Here is a 25,413-nt window from a genome sequence, read left to right as displayed (position 1 = left end):
CATTATGTCTTCCTGTGGCTGATGGGGAACCACTTGAAAATCATGCGGAGCATGTGGAAGCAGGCTGAGGATATGGAGTTGACCTGATGTTTCATAGAGAGTTCGCTGTCTAGGAAGATGCAGAGGTTGCGGGCATGGCCTTTAAGCGTGGGGGTAGGTCAGAGTCCCGTCGGCCACCAGGAGTCATTCCAAAGGGGGATGAACTACTATGATTTTCATGATTTGGAATACAATTCTTATACAGCACCGGTTTCCATAGTTTTAATAATAATAATCCACATTTGTAAAGCGCACAATCACCCGTAAGGGTCTCTAGGCGCTGGGGCCGTCGGGAAGATTAAGCAAGCTATTGCCCAGAGTCACATGGTGCTTGGCTAATCTGCCGCCGGCCCTGGGGATCGAACCGTGATCCCCAGATTCCGGAGTCAGTCACCCTGGCCGTGGCGCCACACCTGGCAGTGAATAAATGGAGTATGAGGGTTTTAATTCTTAAACACGGCCATTATAATGTACAGTTGCCAGTTTTTTTAAAACACTAAATGACACACATACTTGCAAATCTCCCAACGTATTGCTGGACAGGAAATAGAAACCTAGAATTTTATAGTTAGCCTACTTCTGAAGATGGCACTCTGGGACTTTCCGTAAAACGTCTCAGAAATAAAAGAGACTAGAATTATCTGTAAACTCCTTGAGGCTAAAAAAATGTTTTTTAAACCAAACAAAACTCCTTGAGGCTAATCACTTATTAGTTATAGTAGACAAAAGCAAACCTCTAGTCAAAGAATTTCTAATAACCTTATCTACACAAATAAATGAGTCTGCATGGCCACCACTTAATAAAAACTCCGAGAAATGTATGCATTTTAATCCACAAACCATAATGAAGCCAAAAGCATTACATTCCTAGACAATGACTATTTGTTTGGCCTAGGAAATAATAACTCTATCAAAGCTGCTTATAATAACTGACTGAACCGGAGGGATACATTCCAGTGATAATGATCAATTGAGTGAATAATTCAAACAAAAGGCCTGCTTGGCAGTCACCAGATAGAACCTTGCACACAAGGTTAACGCCAGCTTTTTTGCTGGTTTTACTGCCGAGCACAAAATTATAAAATAAATAGATACAAAAATAGAGTAAGAAAACATGTAAAACAGGCAGAAGTACAAATAACGTCTGTATACTATATTCACACTGTCTTAACACCTAGTGTCAATCTGGCCCTGCCAATACCAACTAGATATCGGAGTCCCCATACGGTCTCCGCCCCACCAAAGACCAACTCCTACTATGGTGCCTACACTGTCTTCCTTCCCTTCTCCCCACAGTTCTTGTTAATGTCCTTCACCCCGACCCGTGTCACCCATCTCTGTTAATCACATGGTTCCTTTGTAACTACATTCTTGCTATGCAGGTCTCATACAATCAAAAGCAAACCTGTGTCAGAGCTTAATTTGTGTCGGTGGTTGCAGGTGGAGGGCATTGGGGGATCAGGACTTGTTTTCCATCAGACTTTGATCCAAAGACGGAGAGAGAGAAAAAAAGTCAGAAAAGGGACAAAGAAGGAAAATAATTTTGGAACAGTGGCAAATTGATAAACTGGAATAACAACGAGTGAAATAAAGAGAACGGAAGTGTGGCGTGGTGGAAGAAAGAGGCATGAGGTGGAATTAAAACGAAGCAACCATGGCATTCAGCAACCCCAAATCTCACAACCCCGGCATTTAGCAACACCAGCGACAAGATCTTAAGCAAAACTTTGGACCCATGTGCTTTTTTGCCCCCCCTGCGACAACACGCACCAATCTTTAGACGACTCCCTAATAGCTCTTTAGACAAGCAGGCAAATGGCCAACACAGACCGCATTTTCAAACAAATTGGCGATGACCTTTAGAGTCTGCAGTGGGCTCAGGGCTATGCATGAAATATGCCCATTTTTGGGCCCTGAAAGCATGTCAAACCTCCTACTGCGTTTTTATATTAATCAAGAAGAATCTCTTGTAAAAAGACATAGTACCAAAAAAGGTCGAAACTTACAATCTAGCTTTAATTGACCATTTTACAACAATCTGTACTGAGTTACAGGAGGCCACACGCTGTAAAAGATTAAGAATAAATGGAGAAATGTATCTCCAGGAGGAACAATGTTTCCTTTTTGCTAATCGAGGTCTCTCGGTGCTCGACGCTCAGAACACAAAGCTCCCTTTCACTCGAGGAGATGTGCTGCTAGAAAACGAGTAAATTAGGACACACGAGCAACAGTAAGGGTGTTACTGCAATGGAGTGGCATTCACCAGTGCTGGGTAACAAAAAACGTTGTAAATCGGAACAATCGATCAAAGCTAGCAACAAACACTTTTGGATAATAAAATGTCTTCACAAAACTAGAAACTTCCTGTATTATACCAAGAAAGCTTTCTTAATAATAAACACTCCCGAAAAAACATTGGGAGGGCTTTATGTTTCAAAATTAAATTTGGGGCTACATTTTGTTTTGAAAATCACCAATGCTGCTAAATTCCGGGTGGCAAAATACTTAAGCTGCCTAGTCTTGATTCCTCCAACACATGTCTCTTTCTTCCACCACCCTACACTCGTCTGTATTTCACTCTTGCAGAGAATTTTTAATCTTGCTTACTCCACTTTCGGTTCCTCCTCCTTTCCCTCATTTCTACCCCCTCTCTCTCTCTCAAAATTTGATGTTACAAAAGAGCACCCAGTCCCCAAAAATGAATGCCTGTGCGCCCTTTACTTGCCAAAACTAGACACTAATCTTTTTTACTTTACAGCTTTTAGACACGTGCCGCTCATTTCGAGGGTGCACAAAGTATTTTTCTATATTCATGAATGTATTGGAAACATCAGTGCAGTTCCAGGTTACTGACACATTCCCAAAAGATGCGTAAAGGATTCCATTTTGTATACTGGTAACACTAGTAGGGAGTACATCACGGCCACGATGAACCTGCCAACTTCAAAGACATTTTGACCATGTGTGATGAAGGGGTGGGGAGCTGTACGGGCAAGGTTTATTGTGCCGAGAACTGCCAAAGAGGAGCCTAAACTCTTACCCCACCAACTTCTCACAACCACCCAAAAAACAAACAAAACAACCTTTCTAAGGCTGCTACCAACGTCCTTGGGTGATTTCAAAACCCCATAATGGAGACTGGGCGTTGAGAGCCTCTAAAGATGAACTGTAAACCCACTCAGTGAATGGGTTTAATCTCGCTGACCCTTCCACCATGTGATATTGGTTCTTCACTGGGTGACCGTGTGATGGGAGCCGATATCGTGTGACACACGGTAGCGCCATGTGAGTTGACAGGACTGCTACTGGATCAGTGTTTCAAGGTTTCAAAGTTTATTTAACTTGATCTGTGCAAAGACTGACACATAATCCTTTCAAAAGGTTCATTCTCTGTGCTGCACAAAGATTATAAACGTGTGCAAGCACCGTTTAACCCTAATTTTAAAGCACTGTTTTTGCACAAATTGGTTTCTTTTTGAGTAAACCTGAAAGAACCTATGGAGGCAAAGACAAGACATTCTGTGGGTAAAAGAAAATGTTTCCATATGATCTTTTCTTTCAAGAGGAAAGCACTTATGTGGGCACACAAACACATACTGTGCCGTAACAGTATTTCCCCAGAGATTTTTGGCACCCAGTTTCACCACCACCCTTGAATCGAGACCAAAACAGGTGTGCAGTAACAGTATTTCCTCCAGCGATGTTTGCACCAGATTTCACCACCATGCTTGAAACACGTTCGTAAGAGCTGTGGGCTAGAAAAGCAGGCCCTGCAGGAGAGGGTGTGCCTTTTCACAAGCAAAGAAAATGTGTGAGGGCTTCCTTTAAGTACTGAGGTGAATCAACATCTGATTGACCGAAGCGTGACATATTAAGTCTACATGTTGACTGCATGCAAGTCAAGGTAAATCAGAATATGTTTTTCCTATTCATGTTGCTGGTAGAACATGGGTGTGACTGAATTTGATGCTTGGTACAGTGTGAAGTATGACTTGCTAGAGTGACACAATACGAGTAACTTAGTCAGCTCAAGATATTGTTTGAGAAGTGGAAACTGGGGAGCATACATAAGCCTCAGTGAGTTGGTGGCTGAGGGAGGCAGCTAATGTGCACAGCTACCAGTAGAAGGTATTTTGCTCAACATATTACTGGATAACAGCCAGAGGAAGGCCCAGTTCAGCGATGTATGCACGGATGGTGCCTTTTCATTCAGCATCGCTAGAAAGATGGGGGTGGATCACACTCGGAAACAAGAGGGATATTGATGCAATCAATGAAGCAGAACAGTGTATCATTACAGTTCCTAATGAGAAGCGTTCTGACGCCTTCGGGTAAAGTCCTCGCTATATAAAAACGCATAAATAAATGAAATAAATAATGGTGGTGGATGTGCCGGTGTCTCTCAGTCTGAAGAGATGGCTCCTTTCTCCACTCTCCACAACACTGGGTTTGATGAAAAGAGTGTCCCTCTAGTGAGCATATACACCCACCTTAAGGCCTTCCCGGGAAAAAAACGAAGAGTTATTAGCCTCTAAGCAAGAATATAAGTGACCCCTATACCAGTTATAGATTACGTAAAAGATGACCAATTCGTTCAGATGAGTAGAGAACTATATTTAATATTCTACGTTAGCAAAATCCGAGACCATTACTAGGAGGAAAGTTCAGTTAAGACAGATAATCAGCGCTATAAGGATGGAACTGAAAGCCCTCACCCTTACTAATCTGTAAAGTAAACAGAGTGCTGAGATCTTTCGGGCGGGACGCTACTGGGACTTTCAGAAGTATGAGTGGAGAGTGATACTCTTCCCTTGTGAATGAAGAGGACCTCTCTGACCTTTTCTGCTCTGGCTTCTGTACCAGTCACAGATCTGAATCATGTTAGTTGATCATGAAGTAGACTGCTATGTTGCATGCATACCCAAATATGTTTGGTAAATTCAATTTCGAGGCTACTGTTGAGGTGAGAGACACCCCAAGCAGTTAGCTCGTACTTTGGAGCCCGCAGAAAGCTTCCTCACAAAATGGCTGAACTGATCCTTGAATGGATCTAAGGGCTTTCCGATTTGTCCTTAACATGGACTCACTGATAATGTACCTGAGCGCAGGGGAGAACGGATTAGAGTATGATGTTCGGAATCATTGAACGAACATCATCTTAAACGTATACTTTTGTGATCTCGAAGAATGACTGAAAGGATGGTAGGGGGAAAATATGGGATTATTATGGGTTACTCGCAGTGGAATCATAGACTTCTTTTGTTTAAGTACTGAGAAAAAAGATAGTTGGTCTTCACAATGTTACTGAGTTGTGCAAGTAAAAGTTTTCAGTTTCTTTTTTAGTGTATCTGCAGAAAATTGATTGACAGGTGTATAGATGGAATTTGGGGAGTATGCCTGTTTGTCTTCTGACTTGCTTTCCACTTTCCACATACTACGTATTACCCCAGGAGCACCCCCCACCCTTTTATCTCCTTTCCACTGTGCATACTCTTTTTTTTGTAACATGCGCACCCAATGCAGAAATATGAACTAACCCAAGTAAAAAGAATATGGAAAAAAGACTAAATAGTGGAAAACAATTTGAAGATAATACCAAATTGAAATGAAGCCTATATACGATGAAGCTGTGCAGAAGAAACAATTTGTAGGGCTATTTACTTTGAATCAAAACATTTGGAAGCAGGGGATCTGGGGGTTATCTGCATAATAGATGGGAAAAAAACATAGGAAAAGGCTTTCTGCTGCTCTCCTACCCACAGAACAAAACAAGCGGACCCAACCAGCATAAATACCAAGCAGAAGGGAGTATGAGGCAGGAAGATCGGAATTACTTTTTTTTTTTCTAGGTTAGCAACCTAGAAATAAAGCTTAACTGATACAAAGTTAGTAAGGTAGAGGCAGCGATCTCAGATTATGTTAATAATGAGAATATTTACCTGAAACTGGGCAGTAACCCTTCCAGAGGGTTACAAAAATATTGGGAGGGAGACTGAATAGGGCAGACATTAATGGATGGATAAGTGTGGAAGCTAAAGGATAATTAACAACGAATTATTCTAAAAGAACACATTTATACATGTTAGCCAAAGTGCTTAAAGATCTCTGGGATTACACATTTTGTTCTATTGTATTGGGCTACGGATCACTACATGAATATATAGGTGATTATATTGACAAATTCCTGCAACAAATTGTCAAGAATATCGAATCATACTTGTTTGTTTTTTACAACTCTCCAGAATGTTGATCTACAGCATCTTTCCAGTTATAATCTATGAATAGTGTGAGTACACAATTAAGTTAAGTTCCGCACTAACTGGTTTTCAATCATAGAAACAAAATCCCTTGCTGGCCCAATCTATTACTAACTTTCCTGCCCAAGCCCGCAAGGGTACATTGGGTTGCTCACCTCTTCATACACAGATCTACAGCAGCAGCAGACGAACATCTTATTGTGCGAAATTGAGGTCAATGCATTAAATGTCCCTATTGAGGCCACACTCTCACTGTGCTACAAGGGAAAGTTTAGGCAGGATATTGGTGCATGTAACTTGCAACCCATTACTGACAACTTGAGATCGGTTTGATGATTGAGTGACCCTGTTCAATCATTAAAAGAGATAATTGAAGCTAACTTGTATCTGGTAAATTGGTGCCCGTCAGAGGAGTCTCGAGGTTTGTGTGTGGTGGAAGCTTTCACTAACCGTAGTTCAGGGATTAGGATGGCAATCCTGAAAACTACCAAGCATATGTCTGATACTCCCAGATGGTTCTACTCTGAATGTTCTGCACTAATAGGGTGCTTTGGTTAGCTTTAGTCTCCAATTCTAGGGATCCTGCTTTAGTGACTTTTATGCTTAAGCAATATAAATTAACCATTGCCAAGCAACGACAGGAGGTTGTTAAAGAACAGTGGGTAGCTCTAGCTCAGGTCTCACAACTTGGCAATAGCAAGTCATTCTGGGCCTGTGTGGCCGATTTAAAGCGCATTACTAGGTCATCTACCTCTATTTTGTGCCATATTGTTTGCAGTACATGGGAGGAACACTTTAGCACAATATATGCAGCACCTTTATCTCCAGCCTTTTTTACTATAGAGTACTGCTTAGTATTTTGCTTTCGGACAACATCAGAGGAGGTAGAGAATGGTGTTAGTCAAAGTGTGGGCAACAAAGCGCCTGGTCCGATGGGGTCCCCATTGGTCTTATTAAAAGTAATACCTCTCAATGGGCCTCTTTGATCACAAATGTTTTTAATAATCTTGATTATTCTCCTCTACCTGAAACTTGGGGCACTTCAATATTTGTCCCTATTTTTTAAAGAGGGGATCTCTCATCCCTTGGCTGATACCGGCCAATCTCACTCATCGATACTACTGCAAAGATACTTGGTAGAGTTATTTTATGGCTTTGGTGTCAGAGGAGTCTGTCTTACATTACTGCCAATATGGGTTTAGGCACAAAGTAGAAACCATTGAGTGGTATCTCAACTTAAATCTGGTCCTTGTAAAATACACAGTGACAAAACAGTCTCCCCTTTATTTAGCACTAAGTTTGTCAGCATTTGATTATGTTAACCGGGCAAAATTATGGCATTTACTTGCTGCACGAGGTTTGGACACAGTCTTAGTTTATTCTCTTATCTATCTGCATGTGGATATGTGGACCAGGATTCGCATTAGCACACAGGGCGAGGTGTCTGGGGCATTGCATTTCACTGCGGAGTAAAACAGGGATGTGTGTTACCCCCCTCTTTTATTTATTCTTTATATTAATGATTTACACTCTCACTTAATACGGGCTACTTCTGATGTACTAGTTATAAAAGGCAGACCGATCAATACGATCCTCTACGCAGACAATGTAGTGCTCATGGCACGCACACACAGGCATTGCGCTTGCTGGTCCATGCTTTTGTTGATTTCATGTATTCCCTTGACCTTCAGACTAACTTTACAAAATTCCACATTATGTTTTGTGGCCCTAAGTGTTGCTCCCTTTCAAATAGGTCTTTTGGCACCCATTGCGTGAGTAGTACGAACGATTTTCTTATCTAGGCATTTTTTTTCCCTAAGGATCCTGGTCTCCGAATATTACCCTTTGAACCACCAAATTTGCATCTGCTAATGGTTCGGTATGTAGTCTCAGCAACCCAAAGGTGGAGGGTCCCTTGTTTCAATATTACAGATATATAGATCACAATGTCTATGCATTGCCATGTATGGGTCTGTAGTGTGGGGGATTTCTAATTACATGGCCATATAGGGTGAAGAAAATAGGTTTTGCAGAACGCTTTTATCTTCCCCAATTTCGGCCTCACATTATCTACCATAAGGAACTTGGGCATCTCCATATAGCAGACGTGATTAGGGTGCGGCCAGTGTTGGTATGGCTTGCCATCTGGTGACATTTCAAGGCTGTTTTAACTAAGGACCCTCTCTCCCTAGATAAAGGACTTTCAAGCCCCTGGATGGCATTTGTAAAGGACTAAGTCAGCAAAGTAGGGATGCAGAGTATGTTTAATGACCCATTAACTTGTGAGGGTGTAAATAAGGAAGTTGTGACCAAAGCACTTTATGAAAGCGTAGAATCAAGGCATCTGAGGGACATGGAGTACAAGACTGGTGTCACTGAATACTATTATTTGAGGGAATCCAACTGCACTACTCACTACATCAGTCTAGCTCATACTTGCTGGGAGCGTTCTTTGCTTTTCCATTTTAGATCTGGCACTATGAAATATTTGCTTTGCTATCCCTTGGGCTATGTACAAAATCTTGAAACCAAGCCCTGTCTTTGTGATGATTTATCTGGACAATCTATACTTCATTTTATGTTTTTCTGTCCATTTTATGCTAAGTAGACTAGATTATTTTTAATTCAATTTTTAAAGAAATATTGTTGTGATATTGGTCTTTGAAGATTTGGTCTTTGAAGACCTGCTTTTAGATTTCTACTGCTGCTCATAATTGAGAAAGCAGTTTTTTTATATCGGGCCCTTTTTAAAATCTGCCGCACGTGTACGTAGGTCTATACGGTTTTAAAATTTGTGTTATATTATTGTTCGAACATATGCAATGTCAGTGCTACTATGACTGTTATCTTATGCTATTTCTTATATTTTTATGGATGATAGAATGCATCCAAATAAAGATGTATTTACTGATTGATTGATATGCCTTGATCTCCCTCACCAAGAAGATCCAAAGTTGGTAGAATGGACCCTACTGAATAACGAAGTACAAACAAATAAAGTATTCATCATAGCATTGTTACTCTTCTCACTTTTCCAGTTTTTGCAAAAGGAATGAAGAATACTCTAAGTGAAAAGCAGAATACTATAGAGTGAAAAGCAGAATACTATAGAGTGAAAAGCAGAATACTACAGAGTGAAAAGCAGAACATCATCCGGATTTTGTGGACCTCCAAGTTATGCAAACATTGTCATTTAGAAATGGGAATTCAACTACATTTATATGGATGAACAAAGGTCGAGTGGACTGATTCTCTACAAAAGATACATTGGTGACATTTTTATACTATGGAGGGCCGCTAAGGAAGACCTAATCAAGAACTAACCAATAAAAATAGGTTTATTAAATTCAACCATATAAGTGTTGATAAAGAGATGCTCTTCTTGGATGCCTCATACAAATCGAAAGCCATATAATTACTGCCAGTGGTTACAAAAATATAACACACAGAAACAATATGCTCTATTATGGGAGTTTCTACCCTGAGCCTTTAAAAAAACACTTATCCTACTCACAAACAATTGCTGTTAAAACAACCTATAACTTGCAACAAAGATAACATGAATAAAGAAGGGACTGTCCTCAAACAAAAATTTCAAGAAGGTTATTTATCATCGATGGTACATGAAGTTATACAGAAATCGAGATCTAAGAATAGGAAATCTATACTAATATAATAAAGAGAGAGCCCAAACCTTTGAGGCGGGTAATCTCAGGAACCACAGCACCAATCACATCACCCAATACAGCGTTGGAAAGGGCAGTTCCAGCAGAAGGACATAGGCTATGCAGACGCCCACCATATACATTTAAAAGGTAAAAGAACCGTGCCAGCAAAGTAGTCCCTTGTGGGCGTGTCTGCGTTGTGCTGTGGGCGTGTGCTGGGGCGTGACCAACGCTGGGGGTGTGTGGTACATTCCGCCCTTCATGCCTTGTCTCATATTGTGTGCTAGTCCCACCCTGCTCCCTTTAGATACCCCTGCACCCCATAATCATAACCCACCTGTACTCCTTAAAATACCCCAACACCCTTAAACACTAACCGATCTTAACCCTATAAATATACCCTGTACCCCAAAACCTAAACCTATCCCTAAACCCTAAAAATACCCCTGTACCCCAAAACCTAGCCCTGAACCCTATAAATACCACTGTACCTCAAAACCCAAACCTACCCCTGAACCCTAAAAATACCCCATGTACCCCAAAACCCACACCTAGCCCTGAACCTTAAAAATACCATTGTACCCCCAAAACCTACCCCTGAACTCTAAACTACCCCTGTACCCCAAAACCCAAACCTAGCCCTGAACCCTAAAAATACCATTGTACCCCAAACCTACCCCATTTCCCTAAAAATACCCCTGTACCCGAAACCTAGCCCTGAAGCCTAAAAATAACTCTGTACCCCAAAACCCAAACCTACCCCTGAACCCTAAAAATACCCCTGTACCCCAAAACCCAAACATAGCCCTGAACCCTTAAAATACCCCTGTACCCCAAAACACAAACCTATCCCTGAACCCTAAAAATACCCCTATACCCCAAAACCCAAACCTAGCCCTGAACCCTAAAAATACCCCTGTACCCCAAAACCCATACCTATCCCTAAACCCTAAAACTACCCCTGTACCCCATAACCCAAACTATATCTGGACCCTTAACATACCCAAACACCCCAAAACATATACCTCAGTACCCCAAAACATATACCCCTATACCCATGCTTACCTTATCCAAACATTTAAAAAAACATGCTTTTACCATTCATGCATTTACAACGAAATTTGTTGTAAATGTATGCGTGGTAAAAGCATTTAAAATGTAATGCCATGCGTTATAATGGCATTGCGGAGTCATGGTACTTTCGTAATGAAAGTATGCGGAGTGATGGCATGCGGAAAGAAAGTTGTGGAATAATGGGTGTTTACCCTCCCCGGTAAGTACATTGGTGGCACGGCGGCCCACATCTCCAGCAACATACTCATATTTTTTCACCACCCATTTGAAAAATGCACAGGTCTTTCTCATTGATGGCCAGCACCGATATACACTTTTAGACACACCTCCCGCCACAAGTTCTAGAATTGCGAACTTTAGAGCTGGGGAGCTACGTTCGAATCTCGGCATCAGCTCAACATCCTGTGATTCCAGGCAAATCTCTTTGTCTCCCCGTGCCTACCACAAATTAATGTGTTCTTCGGTAATGTAAATTGTGCTCATGCCATGTTGTCGAGTTCGCGCTATATAATATTGCAAGGAAAAATAAAGTAGGGAGACTCGAGTTCACACACTACTGAATGCGCACTCTTAAGTGCATCAGCAGTGCACTGTGAATCGGAGCGTTTCACAGGCCTGTCACAGATCGGAAAAGCTATCAAAATGAAATCCTACAAAACAATATACTACTGGCCGGCAGCAATTCATACCCGGACAACGTCAGGACGGGCTGCTAGTACCTAATACAAGCCAATATCAAGAGAGAGTGCAAGTAATGCAATCAAAAAGGTAATTTTAATGAATTGAGTTATTCATGAACTAGAATTGGATTTTATAGGCTTACATAAAACTACTAAAAGCATATTCAATTACCAAAGAACTAAAAACATAAATGAGATGATTATAAAAAATATAGTAAAAAATACAGCAACCAGAGTGAATGCCGAGACAAAGGGAGATGGAAATAATTAAGACACAAGAACACACCCCTTAAATAATTGTGTAGATTGTAACAATGTGAGAACGCAACTATGTGATATACCAATGTAATGATAAGAATATTTTTCTTTTTAAAGAAAAACTATATTTGATATAAACAACTGCATATACTCATTACAATGCCTTTGCGGGCTTCTATATGGGGGCAAAACGAAGCAGATGACAAAAATGTTGCTAAGTGAACACAAAAGTTACATAGGAAAAATACATTTTTTTTTACAAATCTGTATTGGGTGTACATTTTTTCACCCAAGGTCACAGTATTAGTCAATTAAGTTACCAGGTACTGGAAACAATGCAGGAGAATCCAACATGATGCACATAATCGGATACTACAACGTGAGACACATTGGATAAAGGAACTGGACACACTTCAACTAAAGAACCTAAAAGATATATTTAAAATGTTTTGCTTTTTGTAATATGGGTACACCTTTTACATTGTTTACAGATGGACTTTTATAGGTACATTGTTTACAAATGGATTTGTATAGGTAATTCACATTTCATCCTTCTTGAGGATTGCCATTCATTCTCCCCACTTTATATTTATGTTGATCTTTTTTCAGGAGGTGCATAGGGTTCATAAATTATTTTTTAAGTGCCATTATTCTATTGGATGCATCTTCTGACTTTCGCTTGGACATATGCCAGCTGCACACATACCAAATTTACCTCACCTTAATTTTATTCTTTTGCTATATAGCTTTTTTCTATTAATTCTCATAGTTTTTCTTTTTTAATTCACATGAGACCAGTTTGATACATAGGATTAGCCCGTGACATATATATAGCACTCTCAGTTGTTCTCCTGCAGTGTAGTCCTGACCCTTTAAGAGCGGGTTATGGTAAATGTTCTGAATCCTGAAACAATGTCGAAAAGTAGAATCTATGTGCTGCGATTCATTTGTGTTTAGGAAATTCAGTGAACACCACCCGCTTACTACAGTGTAGCCCTGTTTTTGCTGTTTATTGACACCACGTTTAAAGCTAAGCCCACATTACCAAACCTCTAAATATAGTGCTGATCCAAGACGATATTTCAGCTTCTACTAACTCTATGAGTTATTTTCTTTGTCATCTGTCCATCACTTATAAATCTGAGCCCGAGTGATTAAATGTTGAAATATGGCACAGTCGAGATGCTGCAGAAATCTGACTCTCCTCATAATCTGTCAATTCACATTAAACCCATGAAGATATTCAAGTATAACACTGTCTCTTGGTTGTTATAATATTACTTTTGCTTTTAAAGGGATTGTTACTACTAATCAGTACAATTGATTAAACGTTCGAACATTCGCCCATTTGTAAGCTCTCTTTGGTTTAAGTTCAGTGGTTGGATTTATATTTTCCACCTTTCACAGGTTCTCAATATGGCTCTCGCTGGGGAGGAGCCAAGATGGCGGACGGGACGGACGCTTGAGCTCCCGGCTCCGCGAGCCGCCTGGCTTCTTTCAACAATCCTGCTCACTTCTCCTGACCTGCGCCGCTCTAACACCGAGGGATACCGGCGCTGCAGAAACTGGCGTTCTCCCGATACCTTTGCCGGCGGGTTTGGCAGCAGATCCGGTGTTTTCTTCGACATCCAGCGCTTCCCCGGGTCCCTGTGTTGCTGGCTGCCGCTGGACGCCGAGGGACGTGGACGGGAAGACGAGCTGGGGTACCGCTGATGCCTACGGGGGTGTACTGCACTGGCCGCGCGACCGGAGTCGGACCCTTTCATCCGGGTCGGTCTCCCCTCCGTGCTGACTATGTCGTGGAAGAAGCTGAAGGCTCCCGTGACTTGCTCTCCTTTGCCACTCTGATGAGGAACGGGCAGACTCCATTTTGGTGCGTCGTCCCGCAGTGGACGGCCGGTTCTCACAAGCAACGTGGAGGGCCTCTCCCTGTGCTGTTCCCGATTTGTGCTCGGAGCCCCCCCGGTGGCTGCATTTTTGTATCCTGGCTTATTTGGACACCCCCGTCTCGCTACTAATTGCCTGCAGTGGTGGTGAACATGGCGCCTGTTCTTCCTGCGGAGCAGCGGGCTGACCCTGACTACAGTGTGCTTGAGTGCCCATATGCTCCTGTGCCATTGAAAGTACCGGGGGAGCAGCGGGATAGTGAGGTCCGGTGCTTGCAACTGAGTGACCCGACCCGTGGTGATGTCCTGGCTGCCCTAGTGGCGTTGAGGGTGGATATGCGGAGCACTGCCCGGATGCTGGCCCGGAGACTTGATGAGGCGATGACTACCACGGGGCAGTCCCGGCTGGAGTATTTTCCGCCGCCCCTGCTCCCTCCTGGACGGGAATATTTACAACAAGGGGTGGTGAGGGACAGAGTCTCTGAATTAAGCAGAAAGCTCTCACCCAGTCAAGAGATCAGGGCTAGATCCAACACCGTTTTTTAGCTCACTGCACCATCCCAGTTTCAGAACCTGGCTGTATGCAAATTAGTCTGTTCCTGTCCCAGTGCATGATGGGAACAGGGCAAACCAAACTACAAAAGCCAATTCTTACACTGGGAAGGAAACAAGCTCCCGGGGACCGGTTTCTGGCATTACAGCCGTCTTCGGCCCGGTTTGCTTGAATCCTGATGGTGCAATGAGCAAGGGTCTCACATCTGAGAATACCCTTCCACGCTTAGGGTGGACAAAAATATTTACAACAAGGGGTGGTGAGGGACAGAGTCTCTGAATTAAGCAGAAAGCTCTCACCCAGTCAAGAGATCAGGGCTAGATCCAACACCGTTTTTTAGCTCACTGCACCATCCCAGTTTCAGAACCTGGCTGTATGCAAATTAGTCTGTTCCTGTCCCAGTGCATGATGGGAACAGGGCAAACCAAACTACAAAAGCCAATTCTTACACTGGGAAGGAAACAAGCTCCCGGGGACCTGTTTCTGGCATTACAGCCGTCTTCGGCCCGGTTTGCTTGAATCCTGATGGTGCAATGAGCAAGGGTCTCACATCTGAGAATACCCTTCCACGCTTAGTGTGGACAAAAATATTTACAACAAGGGGTGGTGAGGGACAGAGTCTCTGAATTAAGCAGAAAGCTCTCACCCAGTCAAGAGATCAGGGCTAGATCCAACACAGTTTTTTAGCTCACTGCACCATCCCAGTTTCAGAACCTGGCTGTATGCAAATTAGCCTGGACGGGAAGCGAGGTTGCCGAGTGAAGGGACGGTGGTGCGGCGTCCTCATAGTTACAATGTAACATGTCTGCTCTTCAACGAGGATACAGTTGCGGAGACGCCCATCACTTTGGAAACTGTGATTCTGCCCGTGAGCTATCTATCGGAACCCAGTTTTTTACTTTCCTTGCCAACTGTTACCCTAGCTGCATTTCTCACTGGCACTGCTGCGGCACACTACATCTGGTATTGGAACCCTGCGGCACGAGGCGTTCTCACTGATCCCTTTCTTCGTGAGCGGCCATCTTGCCTCTTTGTCCCGGTTGCAGGTGACTCGCAGCGATGGACAGGCCTGGAACACTTCTGCCGGTCCGGACAGGGGTGATGGTAGGATTGTTGTCGCTTTGGTTGGATCGGCTGGCGGAGACCTGGACTGGCACACATTTTGCACTACTGGCTGATTAATCTCTAATGTCCTGTTGATTGCTATATGTCGCTGATGATTTCTCCTGATGTCCACTTCGTATGCGGGGGGGATGACTTGGGCTGTGTTGAGGTACTGGGTATTATTGATTCGGGTCCGCCGGACATACAGTTTTTGACCTTGTGTTGTACATGGCGCAGGATATAATGGCGGCGAGGGAGACCGGGAGCTTGGTTGTTGGGTGGGCTCCTCCCCGCTTTCCCCTTTCTGGGAGTAGTTGGGTAGTACACTCTTCTTTCCCTCCCTGGACTTATGTGAATTATGTCTCTCTTTCTCTTACATTTCTCTTTTCTTTCTTCTTCTTAATTTCTCTTCTCTTGCTACATTTCGGGTTTTTTGGGGAGATAAAACACTCTGCTAGGGGGGGGGGCAGGCCGTAGCCTCGGCATGTGTGTAGGGTGGGGGGGTACATTTTAGTTGGTGTTATTTTCTATGGTGCCTTTTGTTCTTATGTAATCTTTTTTCCTAGGCCCGTGTTAGGCAGACTGGGGGATGGGTGGTGGCGCGGGGTTGGTTGGGTATGTTGCGTCCTCCTTAGGGGTGTGCATACTGTGTGACCGTCCTCTGGTGGGGACCTACATGTTGCAAGCAGCACTGATCGATCCGAGTGTTCACTGTTGAGTCCCACCTACATGGCCCTAGTTTTTTCTTCTTGTTTAAACCAGTGCGGAGAAGTACGACCTGACCTTACTTGTCGCGATGAAAACCTTAAAATTAACCTTCACCGATCCTGAGACATGGTAATGCGATAAGTACAGTGTACTCCATGTAATGCTTGCTTGAAACGACAGATATTACTGTGTCGCCGTAACGCTGCAATGATGCACAAATGTTCTCGTGGCCGGCCGGAAGGTTGTAGGCCCGTATTTGTTCTGACTTGAAGCACAATAAAGGTTTTCAAAAATTTAAAAAAAAAAAAATATGGCTCTCGCTAACCGGGGCACTAACCCATGAGAATGTCTCACAAATTAAATTTAGACAATTCATTTGACTGAAGTATGGTTATTTTTATCTTCCACGCAATGATTAAAAGTGTTCGCAATTACAGTTATTTGGTCAGTCACCTGTTTGTACATGAATACTAACTTACTGTTTCCAGTCTTTGAATTATTATGTCAATTATTTTGGTTTAAATTTGTAGTAAATTTGTACTATAGTTTATAGTACATTTTTATTACATATTCTTCTGCCTGACAAAGGACTGGGATTGGTACGAAATGCACCGGGGAATGGGCTATTGATAATTTGAAAACAGGTCCGAAATGAACAAAAGTGATAATTTATACAGATATAAATTTGCTAAAATGGTTAGAAGAATTCAACTCGTGAAAAAATACATCACAACAGACACTTAAGGAATGACAACTATTTGCAATATGAAGTATAGCATCCAAGTCAGTATGAATAGGAAAAGTCATAATGCATTATGCCTACTGAGTGTGCATTAGAGTCCTGCCTTTAACACTGGACATTGCAGATTTTGATATTTGGGATATATGCCACACAAGGCATTTACAACATCCAGCAACTGATTCAAAACAAGACTCTACATCATTCTCACAGGACACTCTGGATTCCTATCCTTAATGTTGAATCTGGGCCACTAACTACAAAGATAAGATAAGCCAGGAGTCATTCTGCACCCAGTCCCTCTTTTCATCCCTTTTCTATACTATTAGTTGCATTCCCTATCGTTTCATCAATTACAAAACCCTTTGTTTCTTTGTGAATAGACTAATTTAAATGCAGCATAAAATACTACCACAAGTATCTCAGAGTTTTTTTGAAACAAAGTTCCAACAATCCAGAGGGGTCGAGAGGAGGTATAGGATACAACCTCCCTATGTAGAAAACACCCAAGATATCCCTTTTATTGGTGGTGTTTCTGGTAGGATTAAAATGAAAAAAATTAAGCATGTACGCGTATGTGGAAATTATGATCCTACTATGTGAGTCAACATATTTCAGCCCCTATTTTCACTAGTTATTAGACTCAAATCACAGACAAGACATACAACATGTAAACGTGTAACATATACTTCTAGGGACACATTTTGCCTTTGATTTTTGCAGGGTTTCCCACTTTGGTTACCAGGAAGAAGGAAAATGACAAAACAACACAGTTATTTTTGTAAACGTATCTGCTATCCATGGCTCCATGTATCAGTATAATGCTCATCTTTCATCACACTATAAATTTGACATACTCCTATTGCATGCAACATAGAGAACCAGGACACAATATTGTGTATACTAGTACTATAAGTGCACTACATGGTATTGTCCAGTGCACGCTCATGTTAAACTTATCCCTATTCACAAATGCATGTGTCTACATCCATGCAATAGCTTGTAAACAGTATGAACTACACATGTCCAGACAGCGTACGTACACTTACTATGTAGCCTACTTGCTAGGTGGGAGGAGCGCAGGCCATGCCTCTGTAGTCACACACTAATAAATGTAATCAGGTGGGGGCGACAATGTACAGTGTACGGTTGGATAAGGAAGGAAAAGAACAAAAGTAATTTATAATTAGTAGATCTTCAGGAGCTCTGATTTTATTGCGAAAGCCCCCTGTGCCGTTTTGCATTACGGCAAGCCCATTTACCCCATCAAGAGTAACATGCCTAATCTGAACATACTCTGGTCTGCGTGGGATCTCTTCCCCGAAGCTACTTATCGGAGCTGCATGAGCTTCATTTAAACTCCCTTCCATGTTGCTGTCTGAGAGAATAGCTTACGCGTTGGCGCGTACTATGTCATCATGCAGGATGGATCGATGTGTAGCAAGGAGGCTCACTGCAATTGTGACTCCCAAACCAGGCGTGATCTTTAATTTGCCTCTGTCGGCCATGTCCACACTCAGTTATATTAGGAACTACCGTTATGTATTTGAAACATAAATTAGTGGGAAGAACCGGAGGCAGAGGGAATGGGGGCAATGAGCAAAACCAAGGACCACAGCCAGGGACGAGCACAACATCGGTTTAATGGCCAAACTCACATCAGAAATTTTGACAGCAGGTGAGATTAAAGTATTGAATAGAGGACTGGGTTTCGTGCCCACCAGTTTGTTAGATAAGTTTGATTTGCGCTGCAAAATGACAGAGTTTTTTCAAAAAGTCAGATTAAAAGCTATTTTTCTAAGTAGTTCTCCAGTGAACAATGAAGAAGGATATACTGACTTAAAGCAAAAGTCCTTTTTTAATCTCCCTAACATTGCGATACCATCAGAGATTTTTGCATTTCAAGAAGTAGCCACTAAATATATTGAATCCTTACACCCAAAGAAAGTCTCTTATCATAACCTATCTAGGGTAGAAAGGACCAGTGTTACACAACTTTAAAAACAAGAGAGGATTGTGTTATCAAACAAGCAGATAATAGGTGGAGCGATAGTTATTCAAACCAAAAATGAGTTTCATGAGGCCTGTATGACCCTACTGAGAGACCAAGCAATTATAAAATTCTAAGTTCTGACCCTACTCCATTCTTAGAGAAAGAGATCAGAAACCTTGTTGAGAAGGCTAAACAAAATGGGTGGATTACACACAAAGAGAGGGAGTTTAGTTAGTTAACAACCCTAGAACACCATACTTCTACACTTTACGGAAGATACATAAACATTGTCTTCAGGTACCAGATAGGCCCATTGTCTCCAGGACTGGCTCTATCTTAGAGTCTTTATTAGAATTTCTAACCTAGTTCCTTCGCCCTATAGTCCCCCAAATGCCTTCATATATCAAAGATACTAAGCATCTACTAAAAATCTTGGAAAATATAGAGTTTAACCATGAAAATTAACTTCTAATGACTCTCGATGTAGAATTTCTCTACACAAGCACACCCCAAGAAGTGGGTATCCGTGTAATTGGAGGTTTACTCTCAGGAAGAGTGTGGGAATTTAAGGCACCGAAAGAATGGTTAATTGGCCTCATGTACTTGGTCCTCACCAAAAACTACTTTGCATACAATAGCACAATTTACCTGCAAATGCCCAGGACATCAATAGGCAGAAACGTAGCTCCCAGCATAGCATGCCTGTACATACATAATTTTGAGATGGAACATGTGTGGTCTGATGATCCGTTTAAGGACCATGTGATTATGTGGCGACGGTATATTGAGGATATACTTGTCTGGGAGGGAAATGATAAAAAAGCAAAAGACTTTCTTAGTTGGTTGAACACACGCAACCACTTTTTGACTTTCACCATGACAACTAATAACAATGAGATACCATTTCTTAATGTGAAAATATTTGGAACAGGAAGCAAATAAAGACTAGTATGTATAGAAAACCGACAGATAAGAACATCCTTCTTGATTTTGAGAGTTGTCATCCACGATCACTCAGAGAGATCCTCCATGTAAGACAGTTCCTGAGGATCCGTAGAAATTGTTCTAACATTAAAGAATACAAAAAAGTGGTGGCTATCCTATCTGACAAGTTAAGGGCCCAACATTATGCTAAAAGAATTATTGATAGGGCTAACGTAAGAGCAGACAATTCCATAGAGAAGCCCTGCTAGAAAAGAGCCCAAAAACCACTCAACCACTACCAACTTGTGTAAGCACATACAATAACCAGTCTAATGCAATGAAAAAGACCATCATGAAACACTGGCGAATCCTTAGCTGTGGGAGATTTGCAGTATGAGAAACCACTGTTCTTTTTTAAGAGAAACTCTAGCCTGAGAGACATTCTTATCCATGTTAGACCTGAACTGGAATGCAAGGCACCACATACTTTATGGTATCTTCCCAAAGTTACTGGACATTTCCCATGTGGGAATTGTTCGGTATGAGGGTTGACAGCAGCAACAAAGATGGTTGCTCTTGTAATGGTTACACCTTGGGAACAATAGGGGCACGACAAATTGAATTCTAATAATGTAGGGTACATGACTAAATGCTCCTGTAACATGTTCTACATAGGCATGACCTCGAGGAAAGTCGAGATCCGTATTGGAGAGCACCATAGCAATATCAGGTGTAAACGCAACACTGCACGCCTAACAGCACATTTCATAGAACACGAACACTCAGAGGATGATCTATTTTGGACAGTTATAGAAATAATATAAACAAGATATAACAAGTCCAAGACCCTACTACATCGTGAACAGATGTAGGCATATTGACTATGTACGGACATCATAGAACTCAATGATGACATCCAACGTTCCCAGCTTAACTCAGTGTTATCGACAAAAATCAATCCTGTTGACATAGAATTAATGTGTCTGCTCGTTATTATTTTTGAGTGATGAACATTTCCTGATAATATACACCCAACACTTGGATGTACTTACTCAGCAAGGCAACTATGACCTGATTGATGACAAATCTCTCGTCTTCCCTCCTGTCTTCCCTCCATATGTACTGACCGTTTTGCATTAGTTAGCTGTATCCATTTCTCATTCTTCGGATAAACAAATAATATAGACAGATTCTTTCATTTCGCACATCTTTCTTAACCTTCATACAGTTTCCAATCGCCAACAACATAAGTTGTAACTCTTTAGTATACCTCACCAACGCTAAAAAAATATTACTCGAAGGTATACAGATAAAGTGTTTTATGCATACCATTCATTTTTTAAATACATATTGCTGGTTCCTAATATAACTGAGCGTTGACACCATCAACAGAGGCAAATTAGGACCGCACTCGGTTTGGGAACTACAGTTCCCGTGAGCTTCTTTGCTACATGTTGATCCACCCTACGCGAAAACGTTGTATGTGCCAATGTGAAAGCTGGTCTCTTGGGACAGCCACACTGAAGGGAGTTTAAATGGAGCTTTTGCGGCTCCAAAAAGTTTCTTCAGGGAGGAGATCACATGTGGACTAAAGTCGGTTCGGAGAGACATGTTACTCTTGATGAAATAAGTGGGTTTGCCGTAATGCAAAAATGGCACAAGGGGTCATATGGAAATAAAATTCGATTTTCTGAAGATTAACTAATTATATAATACTATTGTTCTCTTGATACCTTACGCTATCAAGCACTGTATGTTGTCACCCACTCCGGAATACAATTATTAGTGTGTGAACACAGAGGCATGCACACACTCTTCCCATGCAGCAAGTAGGCTACATACCAAGGGTAGGTTCGCTGTCTGGACATGTGTAGTTCGCACACTTGTACTATAAGTGTGCTAACTACACAGTGTTGTGTCCTGTTTTTCCATGTTACATGAAATAAGAGTTTGTCAAATTGATAGTGGGGTGAAGGATGGGCATTAAACTGACACACGTGGAGCCAGAGATAGCAAATATTTTTGCAAAAATACCGGTGTCATTTTGTCATTTTTCATCTACCAGGTAACCATGTAAAAATCAAAGTCAAAATGTGATCTTAAAAAGTATGTTATATATTTACATGTTGTATTTCTTGTCTGGGATTTATGAGTCTAATAACTCAGGCCTGCATACAAAACAGATTAGTACTGGGGAATATAAACATTACTTTATAGTCCAGATGAAAGCCCAGGATCCTTTGGCCTGGTGAAAATAGGAGCTGAAACATGTGGATTCAGAGAGAGGGCGTACGATCATACTTTCCACATAACCTCTAATTTTTTTCATTTTAATCATACCAGAAACACCACCAATAAAAGGAATACCATAAGTGTTTTCTAGGTAGATTTAGCATAAGACCCCAGTAGAAGAAATTGTCTAAAAGTGCTCCCTCTAAGAGCTTAAATTAGCCTATCTTGGTTTTTAGGGACCAGGATGAGACCCGATGATGAAGCATGATACTAATATGGCGTGTGAGGGTCTTCTAAACAACACTGAGTGATGTCCTGTCAAAGGACAGTGCTTCATTTAATAAATAATTTCAACCCGCCGCTGATATTGGCCAATACATATGCGTAGGACACTTGAGGTGACAGATATACAACATATATACACACACACGCATGCTGCTAAAGTTCCATTCTTAAAGTGTCCTCTCCCCACTGAGAGATTATATCAGTCACACTAAAATCTCTAATAATATCATTTCTCACCCCGTTGTCCCACAAACTGTGCAGCACACTAACAAAAATTCCAGTCAAACTTTCTGCTGTAGGTAATGTTTTCCTCCTTCCCTCGATCAGTTCTGTTCTCTATTCCCTGGACCACTTTAATGACTGGTCTCTATCAGCAAAATCTATACATTCCCAAGAATTACAGTTTAAGGGTCAGTCTGCTTAGAGATGATCCCTTTACTCCAAAAAACTCCTTAGGCAATACCTTCAGGCTTTTGTGTTTTCAAGTCAATTAGCAAACACTTGCTTATCTCTGCAGACAGTCCAATTGGAATCTGGCAAAAAGACAACTCCTCTCATTAGAAATATGTTGCTATTTGCGTAAAGAAATGAACAAACCCGTCAGTGCCTTTGAACCTGACCACTGGTAGTTTCTTCAAGGACATATACAATTGGTCTCCTCAGAGGGTCTCTAGATCCTTTCCAGTTTTTAGGTGTTCCTTCACCTGTACACTAGACCATTCAATTAATCTAATAGAGAGCCTGAGCTACACAACACTCCTTACTTTTCTGAGTGAGATAAGTGACACCAGTTAATCTCGGAGCAGATTACACCAGAAATACTTAAACAAGAAGCACATATAAGATTAATTAACTTCATAATGTCCTAATCTAATATACACTGGATACACTCAGACACAATATGAGCATGATTGGCCAAATGGTTAAATATGGAGTAACTCACAAACTTGTCTTCATGCAGTCTAAAGGGGTAATTTAGGGTTTGATGGAAGTCTGCAGATGCATGGTGTCCCTGTGCCATTTAGAGATTGTGGGTCCACTGAGTATCCAAAAGTGAAGGCTCTGCAGGTCCGACAAGTTAAACACTTAATCCGGCAACTTGTCCATCATAAGATCACCTGGTTATTTTATTAGGCATGACAACCATCACTTGTCTTCCCTACTCAGGAGTACCAAGCGAGACACAGTGTTCCCAAGAAAAGAAACTGCACAATGGCCCAAACGAGCAGGGAGAAATCTTATTAAGGAGCCTCACCACCACTTTGGAAAGTTTCTTGTTGCAGTTCAAAATACTGGGGAAAGTGGCCCACACTCAGGAAAGCATCTGTGCCTTCAATGTAGCAGCTGGAGTGGCATCCCCCAAGGAGGTGGTATGGGGAGTGATGGACACAGAGTCTGCTGATCAAGCAAGCTGCCACTAGGCTTTAAATGAGGTCCTAAGACTGACATCCCCTCGTTCTATTGCAATATAACACGAATATTGAATGAATAATCTGTTGGGAGGTTATTCAGTGCAGAACTCCCATGACATTATATGGCATGTTTGCAGACATCAGGAGAAAGGTCACCTAGCATTCTTATACCTAAGTGCACCAACCTACAACCAGAAATCAAAGCCTGAGACTCACTGGAAATTCTCTCAGGCAAAATTCAAGCAGACCAAACTGCGTATCACCATAAACTCAAGTCCAGATGAAGCAGACTGCAGATTTAAGCCAATGCAATAACGGTCCAGTAATGCAGTTACATTTACACCTTTGGAAGAACAAGCCAACTACAAATAGCTTTCAGATGAGAAAACTCCTCCTACAGTTCGTAGCGAACTAGAAACACAACCCCCTGTTGCTCAATTTATCAAATTACATTGTCTTTGAAGGGAAAAGGAATGATCCAATTCTTCCATACTCATCACATTCCATCTCTTGCTGGAAAGCACTAAATGAAGTTTAGAAGAACCCAGTGAACTCACCTGGCAATGTCCTCTGTAACTGCTTATGTCTATGTACTTATGCAGTGTTTTTTCTACCCTGCTCATATGTTCCAGCCCATCATTGCACGGTTTGACCTCAAAATATTGTTTAATATTTATTTTGCTGTTTTTATTGCACATTTTTTTTGTTATTCATGTGGGGAATTGCTTATTGACTTTCGTTTTGTTCAACTCAACAGTGCTCTATGTAAAGTGTGCTGAAGCTCTAGGAAGAGGTCGCCAAGATAAATTAATATATGGACTTCAGCGGCCAGAGGGCTACGACTTATGATCAGACTAGTGACCTCTAGTTGGCCCTCCTGAAAGGTGTCTATTCTCTATCCACTTTGACACGTCCCTTTGTGCCCATAAAGGCTGTCACAGTGGTGGAGGCTATGTACAAATCCAAGAAATAAATAACAGCCGACTACTCAGGAAACATTTTAAATATCACATGCAGTATTTCTTCCAGTTTCATTAAAATTTAGATACATCTTTACCATTGCATTTATAATCTATTTTTTTTAAACTATTTCTTGCTCCGAGCATGGTCTGGCAAGATGGCTGACGGCTCGCACTAGGGGAGAGTTCAAAGTAGCATCGGAAGAAGTCCTCCAACATCCTGAACACGGCAACAACAAAACAACCTCAACGCACCGGGAATGCTGGCTGTCATTTTCTGCTGTTGTTGGCGATGAGGAAGCGGACTGACGTTTGCTTGGAGTGCTGAGGCCTACGCAGAAGTGCAGCGGGTAGCCTGCAGGGTGAAGGAAGCCACATAGGAGCAGTGCAGACACAGCAGGCGTGAAAAGCAAATGCTGCTGATGCGGCGCCAACTTGGAGACATAGAAGGTGAGAGTGCCAGAATCGGAGAACCAGGGCTGAGGCGTGCGGTGCAGGAGACGGGCCTGACCTGCTTGCTGGCTTGTCGCCTGCTGGGGCCATTCCTCACAGGAGGTGCGGAGTGGCGGTCCCAGCTTGTGGCGGCCCCGCTGGAGGTAAGGAAGTGAATCCCAGACACAGCCCTACGGACGGAGGAGACATAAC

General features: G+C 42.0%; 1 protein-coding gene across 1 annotated transcript in view; it reads right to left on the bottom strand.

The window, feature by feature from the left end:
- Nucleotides 1-25,413, bottom strand: part of TXNDC11 (thioredoxin domain containing 11) — a 538,914-nt gene that overhangs the window by 77,748 nt on the left and 435,753 nt on the right. The window lies entirely within an intron of this gene.

The sequence above is a fragment of the Lissotriton vulgaris genome, chromosome 10, assembly GCF_964263255.1.
Source record: "Lissotriton vulgaris chromosome 10, aLisVul1.2, whole genome shotgun sequence".
Classification (NCBI taxonomy): domain Eukaryota; kingdom Metazoa; phylum Chordata; class Amphibia; order Caudata; family Salamandridae; genus Lissotriton; species Lissotriton vulgaris.
The sequence above is the reverse complement of the archived record's forward strand: the minus strand, read 5'-3'. Positions and strand labels throughout refer to the sequence as shown.